At 46.4% G+C, this 19,407-nt stretch overlaps 1 protein-coding gene and 1 long non-coding RNA gene across 2 annotated transcripts in view; one reads left to right on the top strand and one right to left on the bottom strand.

Moving 5' to 3' along the window:
- Window positions 1-19,407, top strand: part of LOC119383178 (alpha-2C adrenergic receptor) — a 313,876-nt gene that overhangs the window by 159,981 nt on the left and 134,488 nt on the right. Inside the window, exon 2 of the mRNA XM_037651211.2 lies at window positions 2,234-2,339. The gene's annotated coding sequence lies outside the window, so the exon portion shown is untranslated. The remainder of the gene's footprint in view (window positions 1-2,233; window positions 2,340-19,407) is intronic.
- The window catches only part of LOC119383179 (uncharacterized), a 149,225-nt gene continuing 132,037 nt past the window's right edge, over window positions 2,220-19,407 (bottom strand). The window contains exon 4 of the long non-coding RNA XR_007415088.1: window positions 2,220-2,323. This is a non-coding gene — a long non-coding RNA (uncharacterized LOC119383179). The remainder of the gene's footprint in view (window positions 2,324-19,407) is intronic.

Below are 19,407 nucleotides of genomic sequence, written 5' to 3'. Positions count from 1 at the left end.
GCAGAAATAGGGGGAAAAAAAAAAACCTCCACGGACTTCAATGACAAACTGTGTACTTTCGGGTCAAGTTTTATTTTTTGTGTTTTCCACTTGCCTTCTTTCCGTACATAAGCCTCCTTCCCCCTCTGTAGGGTCGAAAACCCGACGCATGTCTCGTTGACTTCCCTGCCCTTGCTTTTCGTCATATTCCTATTCATGTCTATCTATCTATCTATCTATCTATCTATCTATCTATCTATCTATCTATCTATCTATCTATCTATCTATCTATCTATCTATCTATCTATCTATCTATCTATCTATCTATCTATCTATCTATCTATCTATCTATCTATCTATCTATCTATCTATCTATCTATCTATCTATCTATCCTTGAAGAAAAGGCAGGCACGTAGGGTAGTTTCGTCCCGTTTGTCATCCAAAGAAGTTCATACTAAAATGAACAGAAAGTGTGCGAACAATCCCGGCTTGCCACTGCAGGGTGTTCTTCAGCGTGTCCCGCTTCGCGCAATTTTGGTGACACAGAGACTGTTACATATCTGTGCCGTCTTGCTAGCTGAGGCCGGAAGGCGCCAGATCTTTGCGTTTGCATAACGTTTCCATTTCGCGCACGTGCCGTGGTCACCGTCGTCGCCTGACAGGTGTATACAAATTTGCTTCGCCGACATTTTTCCGCCGCTTCCTTCTCTCTGCATTTGTTATTATTGCTTTCTGCAGCGTCTGCGTCCCATTTGCTTTATCTGTCGGCAGCACGAAGTGATTGATGCTGGGCCCAGTTTAATCAAGGTGGAGGGGAGTACGGCGCTTTCTGCGGAAGTACGAATGGAAACGACCAAAATATGTACTACATATGTGGCTTGATAATACCTTGGCTCGTGGCAGTGCCGAGCCTTGTGCTAAGTTCTTTAGCTCTCTCTCTCTCTATCGATGTTGAACCCCTTTCTAAAGTATCTGCGCACTTGCAAGTGACATACGTGCGTAGCTGGGGTGGGTACGCATGCATTAGAAAACTACGCGCCCGCCTGTGAACGGGGGTATATGTATTCTGTCGGTTCGTTGAAATATGTGTGAGGTGTGACGTAAATATGGCATTATTTTGCATGTTTTGAGCGTCAGCTTTTCACATATATATGTTAAGTCACGAAGATACGTGTGTGTGTGGCAAATCGGAGTCTCCCGGTGCTGCCGAATGTTCAGAATACCTGCTCGGTAGATGAAATTCGCAGCTTGTGGTCCGGCTATTGATTCCGAATAGGTATCGGTCAAAAAATGGAAGAAATAGTGATTAACTTCCTTTGACCAAACATTTCCGCGTGGTGTTAACGGTTCAGGCCAGAGATAGCCCGCTATCTTAACTATTAATGAAAAAAAAAGATATTCATTCGGTTGTAATAATAATAAGTGCGAAGCCTCGAAAGCGTTCCTCAACCCTCAATATATATTCGTCGCATCTGAAGTTAAACCAAAGCTTTTAGTAAACCGGCTCGGGGTGCACTCAAAATAGTTTTGAGTATCGAATAACTCGCTATATACGATCCCAGGTATAATGAACATTCATCATAATTTTGGTACAAATTGTGGAATACACCTACCCATATAGGCTGCAGAAACACATCACAATGACCTCACTTCAAGATGCAGAAAGCTGATCGGGTCTGGGTATTGCGTCGTATCGTACTGAACCTCCATGTTGCGTCCAAATACGCTGTCAATCTTACTCGGGCGCATTCTCGAAACAATAGACGCGACGAAAACGCATGACGAACAAAGCCGGTGCAGGTAGTTTTACGGCTAAGGCTCCGTATGCTCGGAGTTCGATATATCATATTTCCTCTTCGTTTTAAGGGATGCATTTTGCATCATTGTGGCTAGTTAGCGTCAGCGGTATATAGTGTATACGGCGTTATTCGGTTTACCTGAGACTGTTGTGATTGGACGCGACTGCATAACCGGTATTTTGTGGAGCGTGATACCCTCATGCAATAGAGTACCGGATATTAAATTTTCACGGCACCAATGCCAGACGCCGCTTTTGGAAGATTCGCATTAACTCTTCGAACATCCGAATATATTGCTCAGTTACACATTGTGTGCAAGGGAAATCAGTTTCCACCGTGCGTCAGGTAATCGATACCGCAATCTTGCCTTCCTGCCAAACTTGTAATTCGAGCTCTCGTACAATGTTGCATTTCGTGCTCTCTTCTCCAATTGCTTCTCTCTTTTGCAACGCAGGAAGACGCCGCTGGGAACCCTGTTTCCGCACATGGGTGCGCACCCCGAGGATTATGTCAGCGCAGTCTGAAGTATCTCCTCCTCCTCCTCCTCTTCGCCTGCACGGGTAAGTGCAACTTTGTCAGTATTCACAAAGGAAAGCTTATTGAACAGGTACACGCAAGCGCTAGAGACGCTTATGAACTAAATACTTACCAAATTGCGTCAATATAACTTACACCAACGCTAGACGAAGTCTTATGCAGACTGCTGTAATACACTCTACGCTACCAAGCAACTATGCAACAATAAATTCACGATAAACGGCAGCGCACGCTGGGTTAAGACAGAAACACAAAAACACGAAAAAAAGGACGACACAAGCGCTGAACTTCAACTGATCTTTATTGACCACCACAGTTGCTTAAATAGCATCTTGTTGCGCATGCGTGTAGCATCTGGCAGAGCAAGTTCTGTTGACTGCAGACAAAGAAGGAGGGTTTGCTGTGCTTCCTAAGCAACTATTCGACACAAAGGCATCAGCAGCGGTTTCGACGGTCTTTTCCAAGTTCCCTGAGGTTGATCTGAAGAAGGTAAAATCAAGGGCGATTAAGTTATGCAGCCAGTTCAAACTGGAAGCCCTTAAAAAAAGTATTAGCGAAGGCTCAAAGTTAAGCTTAGATCTATTCTTCTCTGCAAAAACTCACAAACCTGATTGTCCGTTGAGGGTCATTGTTTCTGAGAGCAATACCTGGCAGAAGCAGTTAGCAAGCTTCTTGCAAGAAAAATTAAGGATTTTACCTATTAATGACCCCTTCAGAGTTAAGAACTCCGAAGAAGTAATTCATTTTTTAACTGAGCACTCTCATCAAGGTCACCTAGCATTCTCTATTGACATAAAAGACTTGTATTACAGCATCCCGCATGATGATCTAATGACAAGTGTCAGCGAATGCTTAGACAGGCACGGCGCTACGAAGTTTCAGAACGAATCCGGGATCCATTGCAGTCAATTTTAGAATTAATTTCTATGTACCTCAAATCCACCTTTGCAGAATGGAATGGTGACATTTACCTACAGAAAAAACGGAATTTGTATAGGATCATGCATAGCCCCAATACTGAGTGACCTGTACCTTGCTGTACGCGACAAGAAACTTAAAGAACGCCTTGACTATCAAAAGGTTGTCCGTGTTTTTAGGTACGTTGACGATTTTTTAGTTATGTTATGTTATGACGAAGAAGGTTTTGACAATGCCATGTGCAGCACTATTGAAGTGTTTACAGAATGCCTCAGGCCCTTGGTGATCACTCATGAGGTACCTAAGAATAATTTTATAAGATTTTTAGATCTTGGTCTGTACTGCTCTGCCGATCATGTGTGTTGGAGCTATGAACCGAGAGGCAGCAAACCAGTTCTTCCATATCATTCGGCCCATTCGAAGCTAGTAAAAAGAGCAATTGCGCGGTCATGTTTTCATCATGCCCTAGTTAAATCGTGCATCCACCGATGTGAGACAAGTTTTCTCATCCAGACCCACCGCCTTCGTGAGTCAGGGTACCCGATGGCCCTTCTGGCGTCAGTGGCGGAAGTACTGCTTAAAGGCTCCAGGAGCGGTTCCGCCGCAGCCTCTGGTGGCAACGACGCTCGCTTCCGCCCAGAAAAGGTTCTTGTGATTCCCTATGTCCACACTGTGTCACACAACCTACGGAAACTTGGCCGAAAGGTTGGTTTGGACGTGTTGTTCTCTGCGCCTGTGCGGCTGTCAGCCCTTTGCAAAAAGGCCAATTCGCAGAGCAAACAGAGGGAAGCATGCTCGATAAAGCACAGGAACCCTTACGTCACCTGCACCGAATGTGTCGTATATTCTATACCGCTGACGTGTGATAAGGTGTACGTTGGCCAAACGGGTAGATGCCTCAACACGAGGCTCACAGAGCACAGTTATCACTGCTCCAAGAAAGATGCAGGCCACCTTGCCATTCACTGCAGGGACTGCGGCTGCGCACCATGTTGGGCAACACGAGGGTGGTGTGTAGGGAAAAAGGCAAAATTGCACGTGAAATTTAGAAGCGGCAGAAATTTTGGAAAGGAGGGAAGACTGCATTAGCTGCCCATCGGTTGCTCTATCTTCAAAAGAGCGGAAGTTTTAGGTATTAACACGCGATGTGGTTTGGTTTTTGGTGTTGGTTTTATCGGGTTTTTTATTTTGTAATCTTTCGCTTTTGCTTTGTGATTTGATCGCGGCTTCTGGGTTTTGTTGCTCATGGGATTGTCTATTGAACTTGCTCTGCCAGATGCTACACGCATGCGCAACAAGGTGCTATTTAAGCAACTGTGGTGGTCAATAAAGATCAGTTGAAGTTCAGCGCTTGTGTCGTCCTTTTTTTCGTGTTTTTGTGTTTCTGTCTTAACCCAGCGTGCGCTGCCGTTTATCGTGAATATGACCAACCAACTAGCCCACAAGTACGTTTTAAGCAACAATAAACATGCTAACTAAAAGCACCATACTCAAACGCAGCTTGTATCACCTCACAACTGTCGCTGACGTTGTAGGCGTGACCGCAAGAAGACCCGGCGCTTCGAACTGCGTACCAGTCGTACGCGTCGTTCTCCAATAATTGCTGCCCTCTCGACCGTGGGCTGGTCAGCGATCGGCCGTTTCTGATATGGAAATCTTATCTTTTATCGAAGTTATCGAGGTGACTTGTCATTTCACGCTGCCACATTTGATTGTTGCGTGGATATGAACTCATAACGGTCGTTGTTGCCTATAACAACTGAAGTGTTGCACTGCTGAGCACTGGGATGATGGTCCAATTCCCGGCATGGAGGAAGGAAACAGTTAGGAGGGAGCGTTGCGCAATGAGAAAGAAAGAGAAAGAAAGAAAGAAAGAAAGAAAGAAAGAAAGAAAGAAAGAAAGAAAGAAAGAAAGAAAGAAAGAAAGAAAGAAAGAAAGAAAGAAAGAAAGAAAGAAAGAAAGAAAGAAAGAAAGAAAGAAAGAAAGAAAGAAAGAAAAAGAGTACGTCGGGCACGGACACCCCCATTTTCCCGATAGGGCAAGGGCTCTCTCTAGCTTTTCTTTCTTTTCTGGGCGTGTGCAATTGTTTTAAGCTATACGCATGGCGCCGTGCTTCGACACACTACACTAACTGTACGCATAGCATACGGCTGAGAGCCGAGGAATGAAATGACGGCATATAAATGCGCTCTACTGTTTCGGCACACCCACAATAGCGTCATGCTGCGCTGCTTGTTAATTCCAATGAGAAGGACAAAAGGGTTCGCAAATGCCGAGGCAATATGTATGTTACACACTACGAAATGCAGTTAGGCGGAAGGCTAGGCGCGTTCATCTGCAAGTTGAAATGCTTTTCGAGAGCCAAACAATAACGGTACCCACGCCATCCACGTCCATCTGTGGACCAACTTCGGCGAACAAGTGCCCTCTGAAAGTGGACTTTCGAAAGTCAACGACAAAAAGAATACGGTCGATTTTTTTCCTCTCTTTTTTTGCGAGACTGCTCGTGCTAAGAAAAAGTGCGCGTGCTTTTTTATCGAGCGTATGCTTAAACACGAGAACATACGGCATTATATGAGGTGGTTGCGAAAGCGACGTGAACATTGGCATTGCGGTTCTCCTCACATCGCGTCACGATGCGTTCGCTCGATTGCAAAGCCGCCGACCACTCGATTCGCCCGGTGTGGCTAAAGAGAGAAGACAAAGGAAGAAAAAAACTAAGAGAAAAAAAATCGACGAGGGAACCCCGGCTGTGCAACTTCCATTTCCGCCGAACAAATGGGAGCTTCAGGCGCGCGTTACTCAATTGGTTCGGTTTATTGCTTATGTGTAGTCTGCATGGGCTGTTGGCCTTAGCGACGTGCTGCGCCGCAAACGTTTGCAAGGCTCTACGAACAGTCTTCTTCCGCGTTCTCTTCTTTGTAGTTTTCCTTTCGGCAAGATGTGACCACTAAGCCTCCTTTCGCGATGGCTATTGCCGCCGCAGCGTTGATAGGTGCAGCCATTCCTTTTTTTTACCTCGTAGCCCCATATCTGTTCAAAACACCGCCAGAATGATTCCCGTAATAACAGCGAAAGTCCTCGTGTTGGCCCCTCTCGCCGTTTCGGTGTCATCTCTAGCGCTAAATTTTCGACGTCGATTAGCCTAATATCGTCTTGGTTAACGCATTTCTTATATTAACTCCAAGCGAAAGTAAACATTCCTATTTGCTGGAACTGGTAGTAAAAAGCGTCCCGACTTCTTAAAACTGGTAATTTTTTAAAAAAGTTAAGCAGTCCCGCTTCACTTTATGGTCACCTATTCAGATAAGCGCACAAGTTTCACTACGAGTCGTTCTTTTATCCGAAACAAAAGCCAAAACACAACAATAAGCAGAGGCACAGAGTTCGTTCTGTAAGCCGCAAGCTCGAAGACTAGGCAAATCCATGTACTACCTATCACTCCCATGGTGGCTAAACGATCGCAGCGCCGCAGTTGCCTCTAGTAAATCTTGTAGGAAACTCAGTGGTGTGGAGATTTACCAACTCTAGAGAGAAGTCGCATTGGTGCACAAAGTAAAAAAAAATTGTACTTTTATCCCAAAGTACGCTAAACAACGCGATTCTTTCAGTTGAAATTTCTCGCCTTCAAGATTTTCCTTATTAGATTTGAGTCGGGGGAGGTATGTCAGAAAAGCCTAGACACATGCAAAGAGGCGTCGGTCATTCGATCTCTCTCCTGCTGGGATACTCAGAGTCTGGTCATTAGGAAATACAAGCAGGACGTTACATCCTGATTACTATACGTCAGCCAGCCCCGCCACGGTGGTCTAGTGGTTATGGCACTCGACTGCTGACCCGAAGGTCGCGGGATCGAATCCCGGCCGCGGCGGCTGCATTTTCGATGGAGGCGAAAATGTTTGAGGCCCGTGTGCTTAGATTTAGGTGCACGTTAAAGAACCACAGGTGGTCGAAATTTCCGGAGCCCTCCACTACGGCGTCTCTCATAATCATATCGTGGTTTTGGGACGTTAAACTCCAGATATTATTATTATCACCCACGTCAGCCAGGTTTTGGTTGTCTGTTTCTTTTAAATCGTATTCTGTCTTGAAAAACTCATTTTCTATGGTCAACGCTTCAGCAGGCAGTATATCTTTTCTTTGCCTGTTCATATATTCAGCTTTTCGTGACCACTGCATTCTTGAACGATACGACCTTATTTCATCAAGTCTGATGCCCTTATTTAGCAAATGCGGCCCACGCGTCATGTCGCTTATACAACGACGCTTTTCCCATCGGCTCTTGCGCAAATATTTCTTTAAAACGCCCAGCGTCCGCGAGTAAAGCGGAGCCTGCTTCGAGGTATATGACGCAAAACCGCTCCGTACTGAACTTCACTGAACTTCAAAGCCTCGGGTTTCCGAGACTCACTCGAGGTCCACTTCAGCGCATTCTTTTCGAGGAGCGTAGTCTCGTTCCCGAAGCTCATCTGACCACGCTAACGAGGCCGGACATCACCTGGCACCACTCTCGGAAATTTGATGAAGAACACACACTAAAACAGCAATAAAAAAAATCGCGGACAGCTTCGCTAAGCCGCCTCTCCCTCTCTCTCTCTCTCTCCGCTAATGTTCCAGAACTTGACGTACGCGCAGAGTTCCAGGAAAGCGCGAAAGTTTCCAAGAAAAGGGGGTAGGCTCGCACACTGAAACAAATGACGGCTTGACGTTTGACGTCAGCGGCGCCAAGCTGTCTGTCGCGCCATACTAAGCTCGCAACGACGTCGTGAGGGCCTTCCTTCTATACGCAACAGAGAAGAGTGCGTGTCGAGAGGGAATTCCTGATTGTAACAAATTGCTTCCCAAGTTTTTTCTATACAGTCAGCAGACGAAATTGTGGAGTAAAAAACAAGAAGAGGGGGATTCGATAAGGACGTAGAAAGAAAATCAAAACTCGCGCGAACGAAGGAGGGGTGAAATCCCGTTGAATGGTTTAACAAGACACCAAAGTACGTGGAACTTCGATAAACGGAAGGGTGCGGCTTTGGTTCTGACGAAGAGACGACGCCTCCTTAGCTGCCGTGATTATAAAAAAGAAAATGAAAATTGGGACGGCAAAAGCAGGTAACCTCTCTTCACTTTTATGGGAGGAATTCCTAATGCGCCGCGCCTTTCGCAGTGACGTGGGTTTAGTTTTTTATCTTCGCTAATACAAATCTCAAAACGCCCCCCCCCCCTTCTTCTTTATATCGATGACCTCTTAATCCTGTAACGTAAGGAACAGCTTCTAAGAATAACCCGGGACAGTGTCTTAGGGATAATCACTGCGGACCTTATAAGACATTAACGCGAAACGGGATGTTGAAACATTTTTGCTGGAGTTTAGTTGGTGCCAGTGCTGTGCTTTCTGGATTGGCTGCTTTGTAGACTTAAGCTTACGCGCTCAGAGACAGCTTTGGATGACGTCACTTGACTCGCCACGTGTGCGCGTGCGTGTCCGCAAATAAATCTTTAGGTTGGAAAAGTTTGGCGGCAACTGGAAAAGCTTGGCGACAAGTGGCGTTTTTGAAACAGGCTGCCAATTCCCGCTGACAAACTTGACGCTCTGACCTTTTACGCTGATGATAACATTTATGACTACAAACATTTAACTACAAAAAGAAAAAAAGAAAAAAACAATGTCCGAGGACTGTCGGATTCGGACTCGATTTTCTGCGCTGACGTCAATAGTAACGTCGGAAACGTTCCTATGATAATTAGAAAACGCTTAAGTTAGCTGTTGCGTATTTGACGGGAGTAGTTTATACGCTTCGTTTAATAAAGGAATTCTAAGAATATGATGCATAGACATTTCATGTCGAGGCCCTTTTGTTTCACTTTCCTCTTTATAAACACACATATTCAACCATGGTCTCCCGCACTGTCTTGCACAGCAGACGAAGCGACTGGTATGTCCTGCTAAAGTCGAATACCTCATTCATACGGGCGAGCACTCTGTTAATCCTTTGAGACGCTATGTACAGAATTGTGTACACCACTTGTTTTTGCTATTTCTATCAACTAGGGGCTTCAAAAGAGCGAGATACATTGAGCTTTTTATTAAAGGGACCTACTGCATAACAAATTTGTCATCATTTAACTTCATTTTGCAGCGTACTGTTGCATATGATCACTTTACTGAATGTACTACCATAATCGAGGGGTCGTTCGACGTTACGCTTCCCGCAACCCACGTCAAAAGTATATTTTTTCTTTGTTCAACATGGACATAACCGAAAACGAATTTGCACCATATTTCTAGCCTGAGATTTCATTCTGTTTATGCAAAAACAGGGCATGAATGGCTTCAGAATAAATAGATATTTAATTACAATTTAATTAGAAATGATTGCTAGAACACACATGCATTAGCGTATTACGACATTATTTTTGTTTCAAAATAATATCGAGTGCCTTGAAACAACGTTGGATCGATTTGACGCATCTACAGACAGTTCTTTATAGGTGGCGTCTGAAAGGGTTAAAGTCACCGTTCTTGGCATCATTGCTATTAAGACGTCGCCTCAGCGTAGGGATGACATCCGTCGAAAACTCAAATGCAAGACATCCGCTAATCCCACGCAGTGCGTCATGCTCTACAAGATTAGTGTACGAACGGCACTCCAAACCTCCGTTTTCCATAGGCAGTGACGCATTTAGGGCAGAATTAAGTCAGAATTGATTAGCTGTCTCTTGCTTACGTGAACTGTTCGCGAGATTTTTTGCTCCTATATTTCTCAGTGCCCTCGATTTAAGTTCTTAATGACAAAGTATGCACCAAGTGCCGTACGACGATCTCGCAGTTTGTGTCGTTCGCTTAATAAAGCTGAGCCAATTCCTAATCAGTAGCGTGATGGTCGACACGCACCCGCAGCAGACGCGGGCACTTTCCAACCTGTGAACGTTTAGAACGCTCCCTCGACCCTGCATCCTTCTCTTATGTTTGGTCGCGGTGAAAAGCTCTCGAAACTGTTTTCCTCGAACTAAACGCTTACCAATCATATGTCACTACGAATGTAAGTCTCACGGGACGATCCGATTTCTTCGAACGTGTTGAAATAACACGGCCGGCTAGAAGAGATCCACCAAGAATGGCACGAATTATCTTCGTTTCTGCGAAATCCCCTCCGCACCTCTATTGCACTGGTGTTATGTGTGCTGTATCGAAAATAAGACCGGGAACTGCAAATTGCTTCTTGGAAATGCGGCATAAGAAAGGTGAGAGACAGCGCGCGGCAAGGTGGTGTCGACGGTGCGGCGCCCATCCGTATTGGTCGTTGTCCTCCCCCCCCCCCCTTCTCTATACCCTTTCTCCGGGTCGATGTCGAGGCACAGAACTCCTGCGTGCCGTCATCCACACCGCCTCAGCTTCCGTGCCGGCGTCGATGGTATATACCTTGTGATGTCTACGCAGCGTCGCCCCACTACTGTTGCGGCTGGTGCAGCGGGAAACCGGTGTTAGACAACAACCGATATGAATAAGTGATAACGTCGCTGCCGACGCGTCCCCTAGGCGAGCTGCGGCTATAGCTTTCTTGCTGCCCCTGTTTACCGCAACAGCAGAACCGTGCGAATCGAGCGATCGCATGGTGTTGTTGTTGTAGTCATTGGCATCGTTGAGGGAGCGCGGGTACTTCTCACCCTACAGCATACTGTCGCATTTGCACCGCTGCCTATAAGGCACAATATGGAAGAACTGTTCGGAACTCTCATCGCATCCGGCATCTCTATATGCGTTTGTAACGGGGGCTTCAAGAGGCACGTTTATGTGCACCTCCGTGTAGTGCCGATTGTCTCTCGGGCGCTTATGGTTCTCGCGTGGGGAAACAAGTCCGGGCTAACCATCGTTGTGTAGGCTGAGCAGATGGACGTTTCCCACACTTCGTGTAGCGTACTTTGCCTTCTCTTTGCGAGTGGGCGTAGTTTCTGACAGCGTTTAGGAAGAGCTCCGAGTTCCTGCCATCAACGCACTCGGGAAGCTGCGCGAGTCGACCACGAAAGTGTACGGGACACCGGATCCGCAAGGAAATCTTCATTGCCGGTATGAATTGGACTCATGGACACGTGTACACGCAGCTTTCGCGGAAAGTCCGGTAGCCCGCAGATAATTGCAACCCAATGTGCCGGACAAAACGAGCCCCTCGTTTCCACATGGACGAATATCTGCGCCATCTAATCCTCGAATGCGAAAGACACTGATCTGCGCGAAGAATAATACTGTGAGCAAGTATATTGCCTTCGTATAGATGACAATATATCGCCTGCGAATGGCCGTGAACAGCATTTCGAACTACTTCAGGGATGCAACGACCGTCTTTTCCCCCCCATTACCTCCGCGTCCCCGATGTATCTACGCTACTACATCAGTCTATAAAGAAAAATACTCGAAGGAATAGCGAAGATAAGAGCTGCATGCAAGCTAGTTGGTTAATATCGAACTGGTAGCGTATACTGCGCAAGCACGAATGATGGAAACAGAAAAAGAGACTGCGCTCTTTCCTGTCTTTTTTTGCTTCCTTTCTTCGTGCTCGCGCAATACGCCACCCGTTCGAAACGAAGAAAACCCTTCACTTTCAGTAGTACAGCGCACAACCATGCAAATAATAACAATTTAATTGTTGGGGTTTAGCGACCCAAAACCACGATATGATTATGAGAGACGCCGTAGCGGAGTGCTGCGAAAATTTCGACCACCTGAGGTTCTTTAACGTGCGCTTAAATATGAGTACACGGGGCTTAAGCATTCTCGCCTCCATCGGAAGCGCGGCCACCGCGGCTGCGATTCAATACCGTGACCTGCGGGTCAGCAGTCGAGCACCATAATCTCTATAGAGCACCGTAGGCGGAAGCAGAACTATGCAGTAAAGATCTACACGGAATTTTCATACGGTTTCGAGGACGACGCGTAAGTGGCGATTGTTTGTTTTATTTGTTTCTGAACGTTTATATTCCTTACAATCTGAATAAAATATTTAGTAGCTGCAAGTAGTAAAAGCGCTGTTGCAAGCTTCCGCCTTGAAAAGACATACTTCAGTATGTATATGCGTACATACAGCGAGAAGCTTTCCCTCTCTCTCTCTCTTCATTACTAGGGGCAGGGGGGGGGGGGAGGAGATGCTTTCGCATAAACGGGTTACGAAGCAACGACAGTCAAAATGGGAGCGAGATATGCGTAGTTTTCAGTATATTGTGAACAGCCAATTTCGCCAGCCACATTGTCAACGTGTGGTTGCTCTGCACTGACGCACTCGATGTGCCTTAAGGCCCGAACACACGTACGCGTTGCAGCGCGTCAACGCGTGACTTTTTGACGCGGCGTCGCGCCCTCTCCCTATGGAGAGGGAGGGCGCGCAGCTTCGCGTAGCCGCGCGCCCTCTCTCCCCATAGGTAGAGGGAGCGACGCCGCGTCAAAAAGTCACGCGTTGACGCGCTGCAACGCGTACGTGTGTTCGGGCCTTTACGGCTAAAGCGCGCTCTTCACCGCTGGCAAAAAAGAAAAAGAGAGAGAGAGACAACAATCGCACTCGCTTTTACCATCGATCGCGCAACCTTCTATAAAACTGTCTTACTGCTTCATGTGTTACGCATCACCCCTGAAGAAACGTGCCGAAAAACTTCTACATGCCCATGTTTCAAAAGGTCCGGAAAAACTTGACGCATGTGTACAGCAACGCGTAAACAGCTAGGGTAGACCTTCGTCGGTCATTGCATGTGAACATGGGAAATGCTAGATTACCATTGTCACCGCTTTATATGCGTTCTCCGGGACCTCACGCAGTAATTTCCTACAGTACCGCCCTCTCCACCCATAAAGCGTGCTATAGCGAACCCTGTCTTTCAACTTTCCCATTTCCTCGCGAGATGGCACCCGCATCTGAGATGGCAACTTGCTTGCAACAACCTTAAGTACCCCCGCATTCGCATTCGAGGACCGCCACGGTGAAACTAAAACAGCCCCGTTTTGCGAACCACGGTGAATGGGTTTCTCGCTATGGCGCATTTCCCCATAGGGCAGATGCGGCCCGCTGCATACTTAGTTAAATCGCCCTATTCGAAACACGGGTACACTTTACGCACCGTTCTTCTCCTTAAATTTATTGCACCCAACAAGAAGCTGTATCTTCCTACTCGGACCATTTGCAACGTTGTGAAGTGCTGTTTTTCCGTAATAAAAACAAAGGGCGCCTACAGGCGCAGTTTCATAGCTAGTACCTATACTGGTCATTACTCTGCCTAAACCGTGAGGAGCCCACACATGCGCATATTCAAAATGATTATCATTACTTAGCTTAGAATAAAGGCTGCGACATACCATGGGGAAAGGAATGCTGCGGTCTCACGAACATGTTACGAACATCTGTTTTTCTTTAATGTCAGTATTCCTCCATTTTGTGGTTTCGCCTTCGACCTCCAGGAAGCCAATCTCTATATGTGCGACGACACAAACTGCAGGTAGGTATAACAGGTTCAGCGTTGGCTACTTAGCTAGGTATTTTCACGGGAATTTTTTCTTTCTTCGTTTTCGTGTCCTCCACTTCTTATTTTTCCTATATATAGTTATATATTTTTTATTCTATCCTTTCCAAGCGGATTGAGGGGAAATTTTTTAGCTGGAAATAGCTAACCCACTTCTTTATTCATTTGTGGCGCTCTTAAACGTCAACAACAGCAACAACTGGTATATCATAGTTACAAGCGAGCGTGTATGATGAACAGCTGGCGCTCCCTTGTAACCAGGTGATGATAATGACGTGGCTCTGACGTGTCCCTACGAATTCGTCCCTTAGAAAGCGAAGGGCACATGCCATAGCGTCAGATGAAATAGGAGACCCGCATCACTACAAGAATGCGACGAGTAAGGATAAAGTTAAAGCGAAGTTACGAAAATGCATGCACAGTTGGAAAAAGGACGCATGCGGTCAAAAAGACAGGTAGTCGACCGTCTCTGATCGAACAGGCATTTTCTATTGTTATAATTATTATTCTGTTCGTCGCTCTTCCGAGGCTTAGGTATAGAGCAGCGTGTCATATCGACCCGACCCCCCCCCCTCTCTCCTTTTCCCTAAGCCTTCCATCTGTTCCTTCCCTGCGTATGGAAGTGGGTTCTCCCATATACGACCGTCCTTCGAATCATGCTTATCGTCCTCAATTTCTTCTTTTTCAGTCTGTACTTGTCGTCTTCTTCTTCTCATCCTTTTTTGACGGAAAACACGAGAAAGCTTCGCGTGCGCAAACACGAGAAGGCTTTGAAATGGAACCGCGATTTTCGCTCCCCCCTGTTTTGCCTTTTCGTCCGGTATTTTTTTTTATGACAGTCACGAAAGTATGTGCATTCGCAAAACGTCCCCGTAATGCATACTGGTGATGGAAAACACGTAACGGCACGCCAAGATCGCCATGGTGCATTTCGAGCTATGACTGTGATGCGGTTGGCTTATGTCTTTGTTCTTTTGGCTATATTTTTTCATGCTCTTTTTTTGCGGGTACTCTAGACACACCCACGCCACATCCCCCTCCAGCCACTAACAACGCCCCCCCCCTCCCCCTTTCTTAGTTTCTGTCTCATGTAGTCTTCTCCACGTTTCTCTCAACAAAACTATGTCAAAACTGCAGTAAAAGGCGAGTGAAAAAAATGAATGACAAAGAGGTTAATGGTAGGTCCTTTTTTTTGCGTGCGCAGGTCATTTCTTTCCCGGATATCTCTTGTCGTATTTACACTATTATAGCGTGCGCATTCTGAGCAGACTCCTTTCATACGCTCTGTCCGTTACTATTCGTGTTTTCTATCCTTATGCAACCATGTAGTGCAAAGTGTAGTTAAGAGGATGGTAAACATGGTTCTATAATTTGGCTTTTACCTCTTTTTCTTATGCTTGCCTGTATGCCTAGCGCAAACACCTCTTCCCCCTAAAAAATGTAAAAATGACGTCGAAGTCATAATACTTGAATTCTGAACCAGAACTCCGCATACAGCAACGGCAGATAGCACAGCGGTCACAATAAAAAAAATCGGCAGATCCCACGTCTGGTGGGAATCGGTTTCATGTGAAGCAGTCAGCAAGTAGCTGTCTACGCTGCATTTTTGGCTTTGAGCCCAGCGTTGCGAGGTGGATCGACGTGTTTTTGTAAGTGTAGTAGTTGCGTGCACACCGTGGGCTTACCAGGCACGTCTACAACACTGGCGTTTAAAGGATAATTTGTGGTCTGACGTAACTCGGCACTCACGTGAGAGCACATACGTCAGTATTATCAATACGAAGTGCAGTTTACGGTGCAATGATGCCGATATCCTACGTTACTTTTGGTTAGCGTATTTCCTTCTGGCTAGAGCATCGCTTGAACATAGTTTGCTGAATCACAGGAAAACAAATTTAATGTTTATTAAACTGCTATAAAAGCGGAGCCAATACTGGAACCGCAGTTGACATTAACCCGACATGACCCCTGTATCATAGGAGTACATATGCAATGTTTATTACCATGTTATAAATTTAGATAGTCAACACTGCAACCACAGCTGGCGTTCCACCGACATTACGCCTGCATAGGGCGTTTTTCCAAAGCAGCTTAAAGAACAGGCGTGGCTCTGCGGTAGAATACCGTAATGCCACGCAAAATGATTCGGTTCGATTACTGCTGGGATCCTGATTTTTAATCTTTGCATTTGTCGGGTCGGGGCTGCCGATGTCGGGTTTTCTTAAAGGTCTAGCATTTAAAGTGAATCAAAACGGCAAGTTGGGCGAGTTGGTAGTTAAACATAGTTTGCTGAGGGCAGCGCGACCCGGACTGAGGACTGAGAGACACGCTTGTTTGTGTACGTATCTCTCAGTCCGTGTCGCGTTGCCCTCAGCAAACTACGTTTAAAGTGCCATAATCTGTCAAGCTCCTGTGGCGCATACCCGCATACCGGGGCCCTGGGTATACGGGTATGCGCCGTCTGGAGTAAACGGTTTGACGACGTACGCGACAGGATTTTCACGTTGTTCATGTTATGGCCAGGCAGTCATATTCGTCAAACTCTCTTCCCCTCCCATGACAATTTGGTCTACACCATTTTAACGACGCGATAACGAGAGCACCCAGACGCAAGTAGATAGATAGATAGATAGATAGATAGATAGATAGATAGATAGATAGATAGATAGATAGATAGATAGATAGATAGATAGATAGATAGATAGATAGATAGATAGATAGATAGATAGATAGATAGATAGATAGATAGATAGATAGATAGATAGATAGATAGATAGATAGATAGATAGATAGATAGATAGATAGATAGATAGATAGATAGATAGATAGATAGATAGATAGATAGATAGATAGATAGATAGATAGATAGATAGATAGATAGATAGATAGATAGATAGAGATAGATAGATAGATAGATAGATAGATAGATACGCTCAAAGTGCCTTAGATTCGCTAAGAAATGCTTCACATTTTAAAAAATGCGAGGACGGGCTTTTTGCCACTCACTGCAGCTTGCGCTAATGCCGGCCACAATTTGAAAGTGCTAACGCTGTTAGCGAAGAAAAAGGATACGATATTTATGAAGGTCGTTGAGGCTGAAATGACAGATCGTTTGGACACGCTGTGTTAGCACACCGTTTGTTGGCTTATCCGCAAAAGAACTAGCCTTTCTTCAGACTGATTTCAGATTAGTTTCGTGTCATGCTTTTGTGTCATGCGCTTTCATTGTCATTCGGGTACATATATGTAGGTGTGTCTTCAAATGAACATTTGTTGAAAGTTAGCGCTTGTGTTTTCTTCCTGCCTTGTGTGTCCCTGGGGCTGTTCCATCCACGTTATGAAGCCCAAGTCGGTGTAATTATCGGCATTACAACTTTCTGAATTAAAGTTTTCAAGCAAAAGGTGCGGCTGTAACTTTCATGCCCGAAGTAGGAGCTCGTTCGGTTGCTGAGGTCTGCAAGGTGCTAGGCTTTGTTCTGTTCTTTCTTTCTTTTTTCGCGCATGACACGTGTGGCAGTCCGGTAAATTCTTACGCACGTGTTCATTTTCCGCTACTGCTAATATCGTAATTTAGTTTCGCCTATGCCTTCCGGCACAGCGCCGAATACCTGTACGATGTGTTAGCCATGGGCCAATTAGTTCATCGCTGGTGCGAAAACAGCATCCACGATAAAAAAGTCCCCACGATATCCACGAAGTGAATGATGTTAGAGGAGCTTGCTCGGAGATAATCGGGTAAACCGTGAATGCTCCGTACAATTCCTCTGCTGTCATATGAAGACGTGACACGTTGTTGTAGTAGCGATTGTGGTCAGGTTGTTGTCGAACCACAAGTGGTCGCAGACATTGCAGCTGTAGCCGGACGTGTGGTCGAGAAAATCGCGCCTGAAGTGCGCGTCGGCGCCACCAACTTCAGGTAGCGACCGCTTTCGGCACTTGGCCGCTGCATCCCGCGCCCGCACCTCTTCGAGGTTCTCTTGCCGCCTCTTCGGTGCTGCTTTATCTTCGCGGGCTTGTATCTCCGGGTCCGCACGACGCGGAAGTCTCTCTGTGGCCTCCCGAGCTCTCACCGCATTGTCTTGGCGGCGAGCCCGCGATGCTGCCGCCTTGCCAGCCCTCCGCTCCGCCGCCTTGTCTTCTTCGTTCATGTTATTAGTATCGAAGCGCACTGACTGACGACTGTCGAAAGAGAGAGGAAGCGCGCAGTTGTGGCCGGTCTCCTATCAAACTAGAGCACGCGCCGTAGTGGAGCGAGCGCCGCATGTTACAGTTCGCTATGCTATATGGGGTTTTGCCTGCGTTAATATCATCATCAAGGCGCTCGAAGAACAAGAGGAAGAAGACTTGTTTTTCGCGCGTGCGTGCGCTGAGCCATGCTAGCGGGAGCAATGAGAACTAGCGGCTACTACGGCGACGGACAAGCCCCGAGCCTAAGGAGCAAGCTCTTTAAAAAAATGAAGGCACCGACGCATGATCATCACGATACACTTCCTAGTTTTCCTCGCTTATTTCTCTCCTCTCTTAGAGCCGCTAACTAGTAATAATGTCTAACCATGTTCTTTCTTTCTTTCGTTCCTTCGGTATGCACGTGCCTCGTTAGTGATCCAGCTCTAACTGTTACTTCTTCTTTCTCTTTCATTTGTTTTCCCTGTTTGTCGGCGAGCGCGTCCGGCTTGACCTTTGTGACTCTTGATTCTCTCGAGCGAGCACTCCCGGTAATGCTGTTGCCTCCCACTGTTCTTCCACCCTCCTAACTTTACTTCTTCTTTCCTCTTCTAACCCACAAGACATCTTTTTCCGCGTGTGTTCTTCTCCACGTATGCTCTGTTGATTTCGTTTGCTGCTCTCGCGATGATTTCGCAAGAGCCCATTTCCTTTCACTCACGGTTGTGACGGCCTCTCCTAAAACATCCTTCATGTCCTTATTTCTCGCTCTTCGGGAACGGCTACCTTCTTCTTCCCTATTTTGGACTTGTGTATATAGCCATACAAACGTGCGCCTCTCACTCCTTATTTCCTTACGCCTCGCTGCGCATGTTTTCTTAGATTTCCCATTTGTTGTCCGTTCGTGCGTCATGTTTTGTTTGTGTTTGTTCGTTTGTTTCTTTGTTCAGTCACTCATTCGCTTGCTTTCTTGTTTGTTTGTTTGTTTGTTTGTTTGTTTGTTTGTTTGTTTGTTTGTTTGTTTGTTTGTTTGTTTGTTTGTTTGTTTGTTTGTTTGCGAGTGCCGCCGTGCGCGACGACGATTCCATTTTCTCGATGCCTCCCACTGCCGCCGCGGGGGCCGTTATCGGGGTACGTTGTATTCGTGTGTTGCGCACGTTGGCTCCTCGGTTGGCACAGGAACGCCTACTTGCTCTTCCACGCTTACGCATACTTTTAGTTCCCCGCCACCCCGTTTCCATTTCGCCGTTTTCGCTCTCGTCGCGTCTACCACCCTGCAGCCTCCCGCTTCCTTCTAACGCTTCGTGTTTCCTCTGCGCCCAAGTGCTGCGACAACGCGAGGAATGAGCGTCGGTGTTCCGATCCTGGGCGCCACTAAAGCAGCCACGGACTCCGCACATGCCGCGCATCCACCGAGAATTTGCGCTGAATGCGTAAGTACCTTGGGCCATGCAGGTGACTGCCACGTCTTCAGCCCAGCGACCAACGTTTTATTACAATGAAACACACATAGT

The sequence above is a fragment of the Rhipicephalus sanguineus genome, chromosome 2 (assembly GCF_013339695.2).
Source record: "Rhipicephalus sanguineus isolate Rsan-2018 chromosome 2, BIME_Rsan_1.4, whole genome shotgun sequence".
NCBI lineage: Eukaryota > Metazoa > Arthropoda > Arachnida > Ixodida > Ixodidae > Rhipicephalus > Rhipicephalus sanguineus.
The sequence above is the reverse complement of the archived record's forward strand: the minus strand, read 5'-3'. Positions and strand labels throughout refer to the sequence as shown.